The sequence below is a fragment of the Labeo rohita genome, chromosome 24, assembly GCF_022985175.1.
Source record: "Labeo rohita strain BAU-BD-2019 chromosome 24, IGBB_LRoh.1.0, whole genome shotgun sequence".
NCBI lineage: Eukaryota > Metazoa > Chordata > Actinopteri > Cypriniformes > Cyprinidae > Labeo > Labeo rohita.
In genome coordinates this window covers 15,027,789-15,045,749 of record NC_066892.1, presented here as the reverse complement: position 1 = coordinate 15,045,749, position 17,961 = coordinate 15,027,789, and the positions used below count along the sequence as shown (strand labels likewise).

The 17,961-nt window shown below is 34.5% G+C and overlaps 1 protein-coding gene across 6 annotated transcripts in view; it reads left to right on the top strand.

Moving 5' to 3' along the window:
* The window catches only part of sulf1 (sulfatase 1), a 128,334-nt gene that overhangs the window by 59,722 nt on the left and 50,651 nt on the right, over window positions 1-17,961 (top strand). For 4 of the 6 annotated variants that reach the window (XM_051098694.1, XM_051098691.1, XM_051098696.1 and 1 more), the window contains exon 2: window positions 14,097-14,419. The exons of 1 other annotated variant lie outside the window; for it this stretch is intronic. The gene's annotated coding sequence lies outside the window, so the exon portion shown is untranslated. The remainder of the gene's footprint in view (window positions 1-14,096; window positions 14,420-17,961) is intronic. One more of the 6 variants, XM_051098692.1, reaches the window with a different exon arrangement.

Below are 17,961 nucleotides of genomic sequence, written 5' to 3'. Positions count from 1 at the left end.
TTAATTAATTTTTAAATTATTTTAATGATATTTTTTTTAAGTTGCAGTTTAAATCAACCTGAATTAAAAAATCGGAATGATTCTTCTCTATACCATTTTTAGTTCAAAATCTTTTTTTTTTTTTCCTCAAAAGAATGACATCAGCAGTTCCTATTATTTTACTTTCTTAACTAAACATAAATTTTGTTTTTCCTCTAAAGTTTTTGAGTTTACCAACCCCCTCACCAACATTTCATGTTATCTCTCTCTCACACACACACTCACTGTGACGAGGACCCTTAAACGTGGTCATTCTCAGCGCGGCAGCTGCGTCCATTCTCTGAGAGGCCTGGGCGCAGACGTCCTCTATTGTAGCACAGGGCCATAATGTCCCCTTTCAACTGCCCCCTTCATAAACAGCCAGGTGTGAGTGCGGTGAGAGGGGAGGGAGGCAGAAAGCAGGAGGGCTTTGCTGGCACTCTCCACAGCTATTTTCATACGAATGCCCCCTCATGTTGGTAAGAAGAGAGGACTCATAAACATTATAAATAACGGGTGATGTGATAAAGCCCCAGTACTTGAGCAGTTGTTGTTTAACGGTAATGCTGTGTGGTAATTATTTCCTCTAAAAAAAGGAAGGGAGCCGGAGGCTAAATTAAAGAGTTCCCTACTCTCATGCCAATCACAAATTGCCAGACTCTTGTCGCTTCCTCTACTCGAAGGCTGAAATTAGAATTAAAAAGCCACAGTCATTGGCGGCGTTTCCCACCACCCATGGATGCTTTCTGCACAAAGAGAAATCTGCTTGTATTATATATCGTTTGTGCATTCTCTGCGTGTGAGGTCCACCTGATTTGAATAATATATGACATGTCAAGACTATAGCATCATTCATAACGTTAGTCTATATGCTAATAAGCCGATATTCCTACAATCTATGAAAATACACAAAAAAAGTATGTTTGTTTGTTTGTTTGTTTGTTTGTTTGTTTAACCACATGAATTTTACTATTTATAAACTTACTATTTGTTCTGTTAAATTTATTCGAATTGTTTGATAATTAATAAATTATTTGTATACGTTAAGTGCAAAAACTCTATATATTTTAATATTTATTTAATTAATTTACTTTTACTTGTTTATTTTAAATGTCTTTTTTAACTTAATTTAACTTAAAAAATATGTATATTATTTATTTTATATTTAGTTTATTTGACTAACTTTTTCTTTACTTGTTTACTTGACTTTGTTTACTTTAGTTTCATTAACGTTTTATTTACTTATTTAATGTTTAATAACTATTCATTTTAATTTTTATTTATTTATTTAGTTTGAGTCATTTTTTTTTGTTTATCAGTTTAACACTTCATCTAACTTTTAAATCACATTTTATTCTAATTCTATATGTTTTAATATTATTTTAATTTACTTAATGTTTATTATCTGTAAATTTAATTTAAATTATTTTCAAATATTTTTTAATAATTATTTTATATTTAATTTATTTATTGACTAACTTTTTCTTTACTTGTTTAATAAAGTTAATTAACTTTTAAATTCTAATTCTGTATATTTTAATGTTTATTTTATTAATTGAATGAATTAATTGAATTTTATATTTAGCTTATTTATTGACTAACTTTTTGCTTTACTTTTTTACCAAAGTTTACTAACCATTTATTTTCATTTTAAATCACATTTATTCTAATTCTGTATATTTTAAGATTTCTTTTTTACTTTATTTATTTGACTGACTACATTTTTTTTTTTTGACTAACATTTTATTTACTTATTTAATGTTTATTAACTATTCATTTAACTTTTAAATATTTTTTTTTTATTTTGTATGTAGTTTGAGTAACTTTTACTTTACTTGTTTACCAGAGTTTAACTCATCTAAATTTTAAATCACATTTTATTCTAATTCTATGTATTTTAATATTAATTTATTTAGTTATTTAATGTTTATTAACTATTCATTTTTGTTTTAGTTCGTTTATTGAGTAACTTTTTGTTTACCAGTGTAACTCTTCATCTAACTTTTAAATCACGTTTTATTCTAATTCTATATATTTTAATATTTATTGTTTAACATTTTATTGACTTATTTAACGTTTATTATCTGTTATTTTAACTTTTCACTTTTTCTTTACTTGTTTAATAAAGTTTATTAACTAATTGTTTAACACTAAATCCCATTTATTCTAATTCTATGTATTTTAATATTTATTTTATTAATTGAATGACTTTGTTTGCTTGTTTATTTGACTAGCTAAATGTATTAACTAACATTTTATTTACTTATTTAATGTTTATTATTTATTTACCTTTAAGGTTATTTTTTTAATTATTTTGTGTTTAGTATATTTATTGACTAACTTTTTCATTACTTGTTTAACTTTTAACTTTAACTTTTAAATCATATTTATTCTAAGTCTATATATTTTAATATTTATTTATTGACTGACTTTGTTTACTTGTTCTTTTTACCCTACTATAAATTTGACTAACATTTTATTTACTTATGTAATGTTTATCTATTCATTAAACTTTTAAATCATATTTTTATTCTTCATTTTAAATTTAGTTTGACTTTTTCTTCACTTAAAGTTTATTAACTATTTATTTACTATTTAACTCTTATTTAAATTCTATACTTTATAATATTAATTTTATTTATTGACTAACTTTTTTATTTAAAGTTTAACTGTTTAACTTTTTTTTTAAAGCACATTTATTCAAATTCTATATATTTTAATATGTATTAACGTTTTCTTTATTTGTTTAACAGTTTAACTGTTGATTTTACATTTAAATTTCATTTGAATTCTATGCTTTCTATTCTAATTGCATTTAACTAATTTTTTGTTTACTTAGTTTATTAATTGTTCATGTAGTTTTTAAATTGTTTATTTTAATTCTGTGTTTTATTATATTTATTGACTAACTTATTTGTGTTGTAACTATGTATCTATTTTAGACTTTTAAAGACTTATTTTACCTAATGTTTAAACATGGTTTTGTTTTGTCATCAGAGGTTTGACCTTTATCTCATCTTCAGTCCTGAACTGCCCTGCACTGTGCTATTGCTCTTCAGCTGTTCGACCTCATTGATGCATTTAGCAGCCCTTTTCAAATCTTCTCCTTATCATTGCCCTAAGCAGCCTCTAAGGTTGAGCGGGGGGTGAGCGTTATCAAGATAACTATCCACCCCACACACCAAACATTAATTCTGTCTGTCAATGACCTGCTCGCGGCATGCTTTTAGGGATTATACTCAACCAGCCATTGCAGGATGTCGAAGTGCGGACAGGGCCTCCTCACATGAGGATTTGCCTTTTCTGTCTTATTCCTGCTTTTCACCTCTGGGCCTGAGAGGATTAAACCGTGCTTCCGGACGCAGAGCATTATTTGCCTGGGATGAGAAACCTAGAGGAAGTAGCCGGGATGTAGTGATCCCTAAAGACAGAAATATCCTATCAGATGTATCAGATTTGATACAGTCTTGGAAGCTTACTGATAAGTTTAGTGTGGTTTCTGTCTAGGGCAAGTAAAAGTTGAAATGAAGTTCACCAAATGTTTCAGAAGACGCTTATGATTCAGGAAGATGTGGCCCTTATTGAGTCTCTTTCACTATTAATGTTAAGTTAATATTGCACAATTTTTGCACAATTCCAAGATGTAAAATCTCGAAATTCTCACTATTTTTCCTTAGAATTGTGAAATATAAACTCGCAATTCTGACTTTTTTCTCAAAATTGTGAAATATAAAGTTGCAATGCTAATGTTTTTTTTTTTTTGGGAATTGTGAAATATAAACTTGTAATTCTACTTTTTTCTCAGAATTGCGAAGTATAAACTCGCAATTCTAACTTTTTTTCCTCAGAATTGTGAAATATAATCTTGAATTCTGACTTTCTTTTGAAATCGTGAAAAATAAGCTCACAATTCTGACTTTTTTCTCAGAATTGTAAAATATAAACTCGCAATTCTGCCTTTTATGTTTCTCAAAATTGTGAAATATAAACTTGCAATGCTGATGTTTTTTTCTCGGAATTGCGAAATATAATCTTGAATTCTGACTTTCTTTTGAAATTGTGAAATGAGCTCGCAATTCTGACTTTTTTTTTCATAACTGTGTAATATTAAAACTTGCAATTCTGAGTTTTTTTTCCCTCAGAATTGTGAAATATAATCTTGAATTCTGACTTTCTTTTGAAATTGTGAAATATGAGCTCGCAATTCTGACTTTTTTTCTCATAATTGTGAAATATAAACTTGCAATTCTGACGTTTTGTTTTTTTTTTCCTCGGAATTGCGAAATATAAACTCAAAATATTTTTTTTTTCCTTCTCTAAATTGCATGATATAAACTTAAAGCTGCGAGGAAAAACTCAGAATTATTAGATTTAAACACGTCATTCTCGTTTTTATTCTCAAAAATGTGAAACATAAACTCACAATTCCGACTTTCTCAAATTTGAGAAATAACTTCGCAGTTAATTTTTTTTTTTTTTTTTTGTAGAATTGTGAAATATTAACTTGCAGTTCAGAAATATTAAATAACTTGAATTCTGACTTTTTTTTTCCTTGGAATTGTAAAATATAAGCTTGCAATTTTTACTTTTTCCCTCTCTCTAAAATGTTGAAATAAATTTGTAATTCTGCCTTTTGTTCCTCAGAATTGCAAAATATAAGCTCAATATTTATTATAAGGGAAAAAAAAACTCAGTATTGTGTGATATAAACTTGCAGTTGAGAGAAACTCAGAATTGCGAGATTTATTTGAAATATAAACTGACAATTCTTACTTTTTTCTCATAATTATGAAATATAAACTCAAATTCTGCTCGGAAATGCAAAATATAAACTTGATTTCTGATTTTTTTTTTTGTCAGAATTGCAGTCGCGAGAGAAACTCAGAATTGTGAGATTTAAACTCATTTCTGACTTTTTTTTTTTTCTAAAAATTGTGAAATATATACTCGAATTCTGACTTTTTTTCTCACAGTTGTGAAATAAACCCACAATTCAGTTTTTTTTTTCTCTGTAATTGCGTGCTATAAACTTTTTTTTTATTATTTTAAATTCATTTTTATAGCTTTATTTATTAATTGCGCATGTATTATGTAGTATAGCCTAATACATTTATATTATTGCTATGAATTGAGAGACAAAAATGGGCATGAAGATCTATAACTCCTGCTTTTCTTAAATTGCCAAAGGTCTTTTTGAGGGAAGAGCGGTTGGCAGGAGAGGAAAGTTATGAAAAATTCATGAAAATGTGGGCCACCAGTCCTGAATCCATTAGTCTACTGTCAAGCCTGATAACCTGCTAATGTATGACTCGACATAAAAACAGAAGAGTAAAGCTGTAGAAATGTAGACACAAGTGTTTATCTTCCCACTTCTCTCTCGTCGCCTCTTTGAGGGTATGATTTAAAATTTTTGTCTGTCATAAGTGCTCAGCTTGTGCTCTTGCAGCTTGAGTTGAACCCTTATGAACGGCGCCAGAAATCAGATCGAGACTGTAGTTTTATATTCAACTGAGCTAAATCATAATGACTCCATTTTTCTTTTGGATCTGGGGTATAAGTTGCATGTAATGTGGTTTATCAAATTAATCGAGATTCCTTAGTATCTAAGTCTTTGGCTGTTAACGTCCCAACAATAGTATTGACTTTTTGACTGTTCATAGTTGTTTATAGTAACAAATAGAAATATTAGTTATGCGTTTGGCCTAGTTTTTAGGTTGTCTCATTCGTAGAGTCTTAGAGGATGGGAGTTTTTTTGTCCTAGAGGAATTCCTTTCTGTCTTCCGCCCTTTACTCTGACAAAGCAGTGATTCAAAGCCTGTTTCATCGGAGATACTGGTTCACACTAATGACCCTTGCTTGAGGTGCCTTTTCTGCAGTGGAAGAATGCTGCAGAATCTTCCTCTGTCTTTCTTGCAGCTGCTTCCCATCTGCTATATATGCAAGATTAGTATCGCTTTATTCTTACATGTGGGGCTCCCATGGGCTAATAATTTACACATGCTGTCATGCCACACTGTGCTTTACTGTTTCTCGAGCGCTGAGATGCTAAGCAGTGACAGAGCCCGAGGGGACTAAGGGATCTTGGGATTCCTGAGTGCCACTAAGCATGCTAGGGGCTTACAAACCCCAGGACAGTCTGGACGACAGCCTGCCCCTTTCACCCAATACACCCAATAATCACTGTCGTCGTTCGTCAAGACGATGGTCAAGACGACTTGGGCTTGGAAGGTGAATCCACCTGATCCAAAGCCCTACAGCAAAGCGGTAGGAAGAATGTTGAACAGAATAGCTAACTGACTTCACCCGTAAAGTAGGCCATGGGTTTGATTTTTATAGCATGTAACCATTTATAGCCGTATTTTTATTGAAAATAACCGCAATGGGTCATTTAGGGCCCTATGATTTCCGCGTTGCGGAAAACACGGACATATTCGCGGAATCCAGTCATAAAATTGGAATTTACTGTATACCGCGGAATGTCAATAATAAATTAAAAGTAGGTCAGTACACTTAAATCAAAACACGATGTGGACTAGAGTTTGTAAATATAAAGCTGCAAAAAGATATTAAAGATTTAAATATGAATTGTGCATGTTCTGCGTGTCTCTGTGTGAATGAATGGCGCAGATGCGCGGTTTTATTTACTACTGAAGTGTGCGATGCTCGTGGTGTTTTCAGCCTCTGCTGCCCCAATATATGAGAACATGAACACAAACATAATCTCTGGAACTGCTCTGAGAATCACTTTATGAGCATTTTACCATTTGTTTTGAGAAAAACTATTGTCATATCATATACAAACAAAAACCTAAAGGTTTTCACTGCAACCCATCAAAATAAAAAAAAATATTACCTAATGTAATAATAGTACTACTACTAAAAAATAAACTAATTAAAGCACTATTTTTTTAAAAGACTATTTAAAAAATTATTTACTAGAAATTATTTAGCAGAAAAAAATGTAAATACACAACACAGTATTTCTGGGGAAAAATAGTAATAATAAATTATTATTATTTTAATAAAATCAATTAATTTGAGATGCTTTTTATTATTAACATTTAATCAAACCATTAAAATGGAATTCAAAAAATTAAAAGAAATGTTAAAAGAAATATAAACTTGCCATTCTGACTTTTTTGAATTTTGACTTTCTCAGAACTGCTAAATATAAACTCTAATTCTGACTTTTTCTCAGAATTGTAAAATATAAACTCCAATTCAGACTTTTTTTTTCTCAGAATTGTAAAATATAAATTCCAATTCAGACTTTTTTTTCTCAGAACTGTAAAATATAAACTCCAATTCTGACTTTTTCTCAGATTTGTGAAATATAAACTCTCAATTCTGACTTTTTTTTTTTTTTTCTCAGAATTGTAAAATACAAACTCCAATTCTGACTTTTTCTAAGATTTGTGAAATATAAACTCGCAGTCTTGACTTGTTTCTCGAAATTGTGAAATATAAACTCACAATTCTGCTTTTTTTTCTTGGAATTGTGTGATATAAACTATAAAATATAAATAGAGAAATGAATTACCAGAATTTATTTAGCAGAAAAAAATGTAAATATACAACACAGCATATATGGGGGAAAATAAATAATAAAAAAAATATATAATTTTTTATTTTTTTTATTTATTTTATTATTATTTTTTTAATTTTACTTTTAATTATTAATATTTAATGAAATCATGAAAATGGAATTCATAAAATTAATGGAAAAAAAGAATTTGGTAAAAATTTAGTTTTAGTCAAACCTGTAATAAATTGATGCATATTGGAAGTTTCATGATTTCAAATGATTAGACATGCTTTTTGGTGGATAAAATTTAATTTAACCATTAAAACTGTTTAGAACAATTAAAAAAAAAAAAAAAAAAAAAAGCCAGAAAAAAGTAAACAGAAAAAAACTACATTTGGCGGGGGAAATAGTTTTCATAGGGCCGTAGTCATTTAGTCTGCTGAATTTCCAATATGATTTGAGTAAAATCACTGCTTCACTTGTCTTGGCTGCGCTAATATGTTTCAGAAATGCTAATGTACATAACCATGCAGAAGTTTTCTGACCCAGCGTGACTGAGGGCCCCATATTGCGGATCCTGATGATGGTTCTGATAAAGACTCTAGAGGAAATGACTTTTAAATTCAGTTTCAAGCTCGACATGCAATGAGGGCCTATGAAACCAATACACCGTTTGAAGTGTTAGTCAATAAGCTGCCCGGGCGCTCCTTCCCTGATTGCACATGGCAGCCGTGTAGCCTAGCAGCTAAAGTAACACTCTCTTCCGACAGTTGTTTCAGCTTAAAGCTGAAAATGGTTATTGCTTGAGATCTGGAGGCATTTATAGATACTTTCGTCCAAGAAAGTGCTTGACAACGCTCTTAATTTTACTGGCAAAAGGAACCGCGGAGCGGTCAGTCTGGGGACATGTGCGGGCAATTAGCTTGAAGTTAGCTTCCCCTGATCTGAAACACAGAATTGTTTTGTCAAGAAATAAAAGTGCGCTTAGTATTAGCTAAGCAGTGATAGGGCTCTAAAGAAGTTTTCTTACTGTCTGATACTGGTAATTATTTGATCCAGTGAGGCATGAATCCCCCTCCGCTCAGGAAAAAAGATTGAGACGGATATGCAAATAGTGGTTTGATGTCATTTTGACAGTGTGTAAACACACTTCATAATAAGGTGAAATTACTCTAAGTTTCAATAATTGAGGTTCCACCCCATAGTTATTGGTTGATTAGAGCCAGCGACACATGACACTTGTCTGTATAGTGATAATTGCATTAACTAGCAACCCGCTTTGATGTCGAATCTCAAAGAACGGTGCTGACGAGCCTGACAATGGTGACTGCTGTCTGGGAAATCAAAGTGGTGCAATTAGTTTGCAATTAGCTTACTGGTTTACCTTTTGATCTGTGTGATGTTCTACTCTGATGAATAGCATTTAAAGTTTCGGTACATCCAAAGTGAAAACTGCTTTCCCTTTGGGATATGTTCTGTCTTTGACACCTAAGCTTAGCCATTTCACATACGCTGGTGATAAAGATGTGGATATTTCAGGATAGCGATCTGGTTATTTGCTGAGATCAGAGCATGCTTGAGGTCAAAGCATTAGGCAGCTGACTCTATAAAGTCTTTGATCCGGAGCACGGCTGCATTGCACGCGTGCTTTTGGCACTCGAGACCGTGGAAGACAACACCACGAATGTCATTTATGTTTAGAGCTTGTTCGCGCTCTCTCTCTGCGCCCCCTTGGCCCAAAGACACCAAATCTCATCCAAGCATAATGAATGAGACAAATGAACCAAGTAGGCCCCCTCTAGCTGATATACATACACAAGGTTCTCGCTGCACCTGTGAGCCTCATTTAGGATTGTAGATGGTAGAGGGCCCTTGCAGGGGTTAATTCAGTGTCCCTCTTTTGTGCATTGGGACAGGGACTTTTTTTTGGTTCTGCTCTGGACAGCCTAAGTGACCTCCTGCAGGGTCTTTAGGCTTATCTGACACAAGAACAGTTCACAGTGTCCTATTCTAGAGGCCTCAAACATGAAATCCCAAAGATCCTTAAAGGCATAGTTCACCCAGAAATAAAAATTCTGTCATTAATAACTCATGTCGTTCCAAAACCATAAAACCTTCTTCGGTATACAAATCTGAGAGCTTTCCGACCCTGCATAGACAGCAATGCAACTACGACATTCAAGGCCCAGAAAGGTAGTAAGAACATTGTTAAAATAGTCCATGTGACATCAGTGCTTCAACATTAATGTTACACACTAAAAAATGCTGGGTTTAAAAACAACCATTTCTGGGTTATTTGGCAACTCAGCACTGGGTAAATATTGGACAGAACACATTAGTTTGGTGGGAGGTAAAACTTCCATGCTGGACGTTGCAACGTTCGCGTTGAGTGTAGATCCAGTGACTGCTGCATTTGTAGAAGACTAGCATTCCAAGCAGACATTAGCTGCAATGCATATTTAAACAGAAAAAGGAAAATGTACAAACCTTAATTTCATTCAGGAAGTTTCCCGTCAGTCAGGTTTTCTCTCAGGACAGAACATGAAATGACCACTGACAAATGTATCCAGTTTTAACCATTTCTCACAGACTACCCAGTGCTGGGTAGGTGTATCAATACAAATTTACTATCAGTTTGTATTGATAGTGAAAATATTAAACCTAGCCTAATAAAATGACCCAACAGGCTGAACCCAGCATTCTGGTTTAAAAAAAATTTTTAGAGTGCAGAAAAACTAAATATTAAAAATAACCCAATAAAATGACCCAATAGCTTGAACCCAGCATTTGGGTTAAAATATAACCCAGCATTTTTAAAGTGCAGAAAAACTACCCAGCACCATTGCAAAAATATTAAAACTAACCCAAAAAAAAAAAATTACCCAGCATTTTGGTTAAAAAAAAAAAACAAAAAAAAAACAGCAGTTTTTAGAGAGCAGAAAAATTACCCAGCACCTGGGTAAAAATATTAAAGCTAGCCTAATAAAATGACCCAACAGGCTGTACCCAGCATTTTTTAAAGTGCAGAAAAACTACCCAGCACCTGGGCAAAAATATTAAAACTAACACAATAAAATGACACAGCAGGCTGAACCCAGCATTTGGGTTAAAAAAAATAACCCAGCATTTTTTAAAGTGCAGAAAAACTACCCAGCACCTGGGCAAAAATATTAAAACTAACCCCAAGAAAATGACCCAGCAGGCTGAACCCAGCATTTTGGTTAAAAAAAAAAAACAGTAGTTTTTAGAGAGCAGAAAAATTACCCAGCACCTGGGTAAAAATATTAAAGCTAGCCTTATAAAATGACCCAACCGGCTGAACCCAGCATTTTTTAAAGTGCAGAAAAACTACCCAGCACCTGGGCAAAAATATTAAAACTAACCCAATAAAATGACCCAACAGGCTGAACCCAGCATTTGGTTTAAAAAAAAAAGAAAAGAACAGAAAAATAACCCAGCATTTTTTTTTTTTAAGAGAGCAGAAAAACTACTGAGTACCTTGCTAAAAATATTCAAACTAACCCAATAAAATTACCCAACAGGTTGAACCCAGCATTTTTTTTAGTGTATGAAGCTACGAGAATACTATTTGTGAGCAAAGAAAGCAAAAACAATGACTTTAATTAAGGCTGAACCATGGATGATGTCACATGGACTATTTTAAAGATGTCTTCACTACCTTTCTGGGCCTTGAACGTGGTTGTTGCGTTACTGTCTATGCAGGGTCCGAAAGCTCTCAGATTATCTCAAAAATATTTTAGTTTGTTACAAAGATGAACAAAGGTCTTATGGGTTTGACTTGGGGAACAAAAAATATGGGAAACCCAACAAGATTTATTGAAAGAACATACCTACTTGTACAACAAGAGAAATTTCTTCTCAGAACAGGGTTGTTTGCCACTTCTCTTCCTCAAAGGCTTTTACAAAATATCTAGAGGTGGGGGTTGGGGAATGGGGGTCTTGCTTTGGGGTTTGAGGTGCGGCATGTACTAAGTGTGTAGTTGTAAGGGGGTGGGTCACACTTTGTGAATTCAGTCAATCTAATTTGAGCTCTTCCCCTGAAGCCCTCATCCCATTCCCCCTTTTTTCCAATCCTCATGTGAACCAAGACCGGGGGTTTCTTGTGCCCCTGACGAAAATAGCCTTTGTTGCTCTTAATCTAATATCCTGAGCATTTAAACAGCAGTGAAAATGAGAATCTTGCTAAAATGCTGGAAGTATCTGTTTTCACCCAGTAGTTCCGCTAAATGCGCCTGCCGGAAAATGGATCAGAGCAAGTCTCGAAACAGCATGCAAATGGCGTTAAGATGTGTTGAATGCTTTTGCTGGAAGTTTTTGTCTGGTTGCATAGGAAACCCTTTAAAAACGAGACTTTGTTTGATTACACGCTTGATGAGTAAAAGCGGAAAAAACTATTACAAATGTAAGTGGTTTCAAACCTGAGTCACCCTGTTCTTTCCACTGTTTTTCTAAATCTTATCGACCCGTCCAGCCTCTCCTCAAGATCATCAGGGTAGTAACTCTTCCAGATTGACATCATTAGCATAGGAAAGGTGAAACAGATCTTGTATTCAAAGATAGACCTGTAAGATGTGCCAGTCTTCTGTGTGGCTACCTGAGTAGGGTACGTGATGACGAGCTCGCTGCGTTTGTTTGATTTGGGGCTTTTGAGGGGTTTGTCGCGAGTGAAGATTGATCAGTGTTTGAGTTTGGTCTGGCCTAACTGAAACTTTTACCAGGTGTGAAAGCAGCTTTAAAGAATGCTAATAGGTCACTTAACAGCCTTTGTTTTCATTTCCTCAACTGATGAACTTAGTTGCTAAGATAGCGCAGAACTAGGGTTAGCTTGTTTATTGAGCTGCAGTTTGATAAGACAAGCCATTTTCTGTTGACGTTCTGCTAACATGAGGATAAAATGATTTAACTTTCGATTGTCAGTGCACACCAAAATTCAAGAGTCTTGTGGGTCCAAAGGGTCAACGACATGACAACTTTCTTGTTTTATTCAATAATTTATTTAAAAATACATTCAAGTTGCAGTGCATAGATACAATGACTTTTTGTTTTGGAATTGTTAAATAAAATTTTAATTAAAAATACAATAAAATAAAATGCAGTAAAAATTTAAAAAGCAAAAAAAGTAAAAGTAAAATAATAAAAAAAAAGTTTAATAAAATAAAATAAAATAAGAAAAAATAAAATAAAATAATAAAATAAAATAAAATTCAATTAAATAAAAAATACAATAAAATAAGAAAAAATAAAATTAAAATCAATTAAATACAAATGGAATAAAATAAAATGCAATAATTTAAAAAGCGAAAAAAGTAAAAGTAAAATAAGTTAGTTTAATTAAAGAATATAATAAAATTAAATAGAAAATAACAAAATACAATGCGACAAAATAAAAAATACATTTTTAAATAAAAATACAACACAGTAAAATAGAATTAAATTAAATAAAAAGTTAAATAAAATTAAAAAATAAGAAAAAAAGAAAAAACTAAATTCAATTAAATAAAAAATATAATAAAATAAAATAAATGCAAAAAATATAATAAAATAAAAATTCAATTAAATAGAAAATACAATACAATACAACAAAATAATAATAAAATACAAAAAATAAAAAACAAAAATGTAAAAAAAAATACAAATTGAAAAAAAATAAAAATAAAAAAAATAAAAAGGTACATGTCTTATCCTTGTATAATGGAGGAAAAAAGAGCTTTATTAATGTTATAATATAATATTTTTAGATTTTTTTTATAATGCAAGATTAGTTATTGTTAACTATGTTATTGAGGTTATAAGGTAATAAGTTCCATTTAAACATTTGTTAAGCTTTGGTTTTTAACAGAAGCATTTTCAAAACCAACACCCATTTAAAAAATTGCATTTTTAAGAATGTAGCACCTGCGTTTTATTTATTTATTTATTTTCTTCTTAGACCCTCTTATCTCCCATTGTCCCTAAAGTGAATGTTTCCCTAACCTAAACTTTACTGGAAAATAAGTTATTAACACTAAATATTTAGTCTAGCTTCAGATAAATTACAGCGAAGCTATTTAAATCCAGTACAGCATTACAAATGGCAGTAGCCAAAATGAATGAAACTAAATGGCGCTAATGATCCTGGCTCAGTCTCTTATCTCTGGAAAATCTTTCTCGCTTAACTTAAGGCAATAGATTGCAAAGGACAGGAATGCTGCCGAGACAGCTGAAGATTTATAACGGGGAGGTGTGAGCTGGGCAGATGTAACACTGTAGTGCAAACGGCAGTGCATTGTGGTCTACGTAAGACTTTCTTACTTGAACTGACCACACTGTCTTTTTCTGTGCACTTGGCTTTAGAGGAAACTACATTATGACTATATGCACAAGTGAGACTTGAGGATCCCCAGGCTGCTTCCATGGGATTTCTGCGAGCTACAAGTGGCAACATAACTGTTCAAAGCCGTGCTGCCCTCCCTCCCTCCCTCCCTTTCTCATTCGCATTCTCAATCCCCTCCCTCCTCTCCTCCTCTCCTCCCTCTCTCTCTCTAAATCTCAGGTTACCGTGGCTGGAGTTTTTAGACATCTCTGACTAGTGTTTCCCTTATGTCCTTGTCCCTGCCTCCAGCCTGGGAAGAGCCACCCAGTACCCTCTCTGATTGGACTGGGTAGTTTGTCTTGACGCACCACTGTGCTGAGTGCTGGAGGACGTGTTTCAACAGATGGTTGGGGTTAGTGTGTGTCATCACATTGGAGAACGGATTAGAGGAGGAAGGTTGTCTTCCAGGAGCAGTGTGGTCCCCACAAACACTCTCTGAGGAGCTCAAGAGCGAACAACCCACAGCGAGAGAGAGCAACTCCATGAGCAAGACTGACATCCAGGTAGTAACACTTCTGATTCTCACTCTCTCCAACTAGTCTGTTTTTCCTCTGAAGGTCTGGGATTTTTAGTTGATCTGTATTAAATGTTTTTGGCTGCTGCTCTCATCTGAAGCTGAAGGGCTGTCAGATTTGGGAGTCAGTGAGAGATATTTCTGAATGAGAGATTGCAGTTTCTTTTGCATGTTATGCAAGTTTTAATGAACCATCAAATTGGATTTTGACTACATGAAGATGACATGCAGACCTTGGACATCTTACTATAGATATAGTATTACTTTCAAACTTCCAATTCTTTTAAATTTGATATTTACAAATTCGTTTAGAGTCTGAGCCTGCCGGCATGCATGCTGCCGGCAAACTCGTTCAAGTTTAACGCATTTGAACAGCATCAGTCATGTCTTGCATTAAGCTGCCGCTGTCTTCGTTCTGAACAAATGTGGCATTACGAACATCTCTTGGACCAGGTTGCAACATATGCAAACCGTGAGGTGACTCGTGCCACAAGTTTCACTCAACTCCAGTAAACTGAAAAAAAGCAGACCTGCCAATGAAGTGCTAGATGTCTAGCATTAATATGTTGCTGCCGGGCATGTATACAGCACGAGGTGTTTGCTAAAGGGACTGTACAGCTGTAGAGGCAAAGGGAGCAGAAGAATGATGCCAGGAATGCCACAAAGACAGAGTTGTGTGAATGATGTTTATTTACACACATTAATCAGCCATGTCAACATCACTCACTCACTCACACGCTGAAATTCATTTGAGAAAACCACAAATACATCAGCACCAGTGTTGAGATTTTACAATGAAAGCAGTCATTACCAGTGACGACTGCGGGATTTTGAAGGGACGTGAGTTTAGAAACTCATTTCTTCTCGTTCATCGTGTTTGCATTTCTGTGGATGTACAGTTATGCCTTATTAGTTGCTTTTTTTCCTCTAACTTCATTAGCGTTTGAAAAATCATTCGTTGAATCAATTTAACGCACAAGCGGATTTGATTTAATGTGAGGTTAAAAATGACCTCGCCTAATCAATCTTGATGGCTTGCGTTAGTAGCCAAAACTGCTTTTCAGTGCGTCCTTCTTTTACATGAGCCATGTGTAATTAGGTGTTGTAGCTCTGAGATCTGAACTAAAGTCTGTTTATGGTTTCAAACCCTTATTTAAGTCTGAAAGCAGACAATACCCTGGACCTGTTCTTTGCGAACAGAGCCATGCCGTAAACTTGTCAGTTAAAGCTCTTCATCAATCACTTGCTGTAGGTGCAATTCGTTTTAAATATATGAGCCTGCTTCTCATTTCCATGCACTGTTTTAAGTGACCGGTACAGTCGGGAAAGGAAAGTTGTCATTTACTCACCTGCATGTCGTTTCAAACCTGTTTGACTTGTGGATCGCAAAAGGAAATGTTGAATTTTTGGCCACTCTTTTACGTTATGAAAGTGGATCTGGGATTGTCAAGCTCTAAAATCACAAAACGGTCTACTGAAGTCATCTGATAGCTTTGTTTGATGAGCGGACCAAAATTTTGGAGCTTGACAGCTCGGATTCCTATTTGCTTTCTTCATTTGAACACGAATAGAAAAATGTTTCGTATTTCTTTTTCATATAACAAATGACGAACGTGTTTGGGATGACTTCGGGGTGAGTAAATAATGACAGAATTTTCATTTTTGGGTAAACGGATACATGATCCTGATCTCTGCATCTTTTAGAGATTGCTGTGGTTTTGTGTCATAGTCTGAACAGTCACTGCAGCTGTTGCGAATAATTTGCAGTTCAAGATTTGGATCTGCCAACACTAATATTGTTTCAGTAGCTGTTTGGTCTTTTGGAGCGTTTGACCGGGGATCAGCTGTACCGTGAGAGTTGGACCATGAGAGAGCATGAACTCTAAGCTCTGTGTGTGTGTGTGTGTGTGTGTGTGAGGGAGAGAGAAAAGTATGGTTCGTTTTGAAGAGCAACTCCGGGAGTCATTTCTGTAGTTTTGAATTTAGATTTCAGTCTTATTGTGATTTAATATCCTGTATGGCTTCTCCATTTTCCTAGGACTTTGAACATGTGTTAAGTATTTAACCCCCTACCATTCGGGTTCACTTACCAACTCAAATCAAAAGCAGCGGGAGCCCTCGTGCCACTGCATCGCGTGGCTCTTGTGCTGTTTATAAAATGCCTCTTTGCTTTTAACTAGTTGCATATATTCGCTGCCGTTATGTCAAACAATTCACAGTTGCCAGAGAGCTGGACATTTAACAGCTTGTATGAACAGTCCTTTCTGTCAAGTGCTGGAAAAATGGCAGCATGTGGAGGTGGCCATCGGTGCCAGCTGTTCCCAGGATTCTCTGAGGAGCACCATTGTGTTAGCCACACAGCCATTCCCACCACATGGACATTAAAAGTCTTGTTTAGATAGGCAGCAAGAGAGGAAATTGAGCCACACTGTGTAGTAGCTGTTTATCTCAGCTTAATAATAGTGTTCCTGCAGGAAGTGAGGTGGTTATTTAAAAGGGAAGGGTGGGTGACATCATTGCTGTAATTGAGAGTTGATATTGCATGGTGTTGTCTTGCTTATCTGTAGCTCATAGCCCTAATTTATGGTCTACAGTTTATAATTTCACTGTGAATATCTTCATAGAGGGCAGTCGTGATGTTCGGATGATTGTTCCTGCTTTAGGAATGACAGACTTATAAGAAACAACAAGAGAATGAGCTCTCAATAGCGCCCCCAAGTGTTTGAAGAGTGTCACAGTTGCATCATCGTCATGATAGGTCCAACTTAGCTCCAACTTGCCTCAACACACATGCCTGGAAGTCTCTAGTATGCCTAGTATGACCTTTATTAGCTAGTTCAGGTGTGTTTACTTGGGGTTGGAGATAAACTGCAGGACAGTGGCCCTCCAGGAGCAGGACTGGACACCCCTGCTCTAGGCAAAATGGACAGTTCTCTAAGGGCCTTTCAAGAACTTGTAAGAACCTGAGGCTACCAGTGGTTTCTCTAGTAAGAACTTGAAGATGCCTGTAGAAAGGCACTTGAAATTGTATTTTGAGGCAACTTTAGAAGGTATCTAGGGGTTCTCAAAGATTCTGGCAATGTGGCAATTTGAGGAACTCCAAATGGTGTCTCCATTTGTTTCACTTTTATAATAATGCCCTCTCTAAAAAGTCAGAGATGCTATTAAGTTCTGGACTTAGGCGTTGACTGTTAGACACCTACTTGAGCCCCTTGGGGTCTTGATAATTGGTAAGATAATGGAGCCAGTCATTGTTGATCTTCCTTCACATTGTAGATCGTTAACAAGAATAGAGGAACAGGTGTGTGTTTGTTTTTGGCTTGTCCAAAGAATGGACACTGTTAGGGACCTTCTGAACCCTCAGGACTGGGTGGCACTGGAGGATCCATTCAGATGGATTAGCCAGGTCTGAAGGGATGTTTTAGGGCCTTTCAAAACTTGCAAGAACTTGAGGCTACCAGTGGTTCTTCTAGTAAGAACTTGACGATGATAAAGGTTCCTCTAGTAACTTCATCATAAACAAAGTTTCTG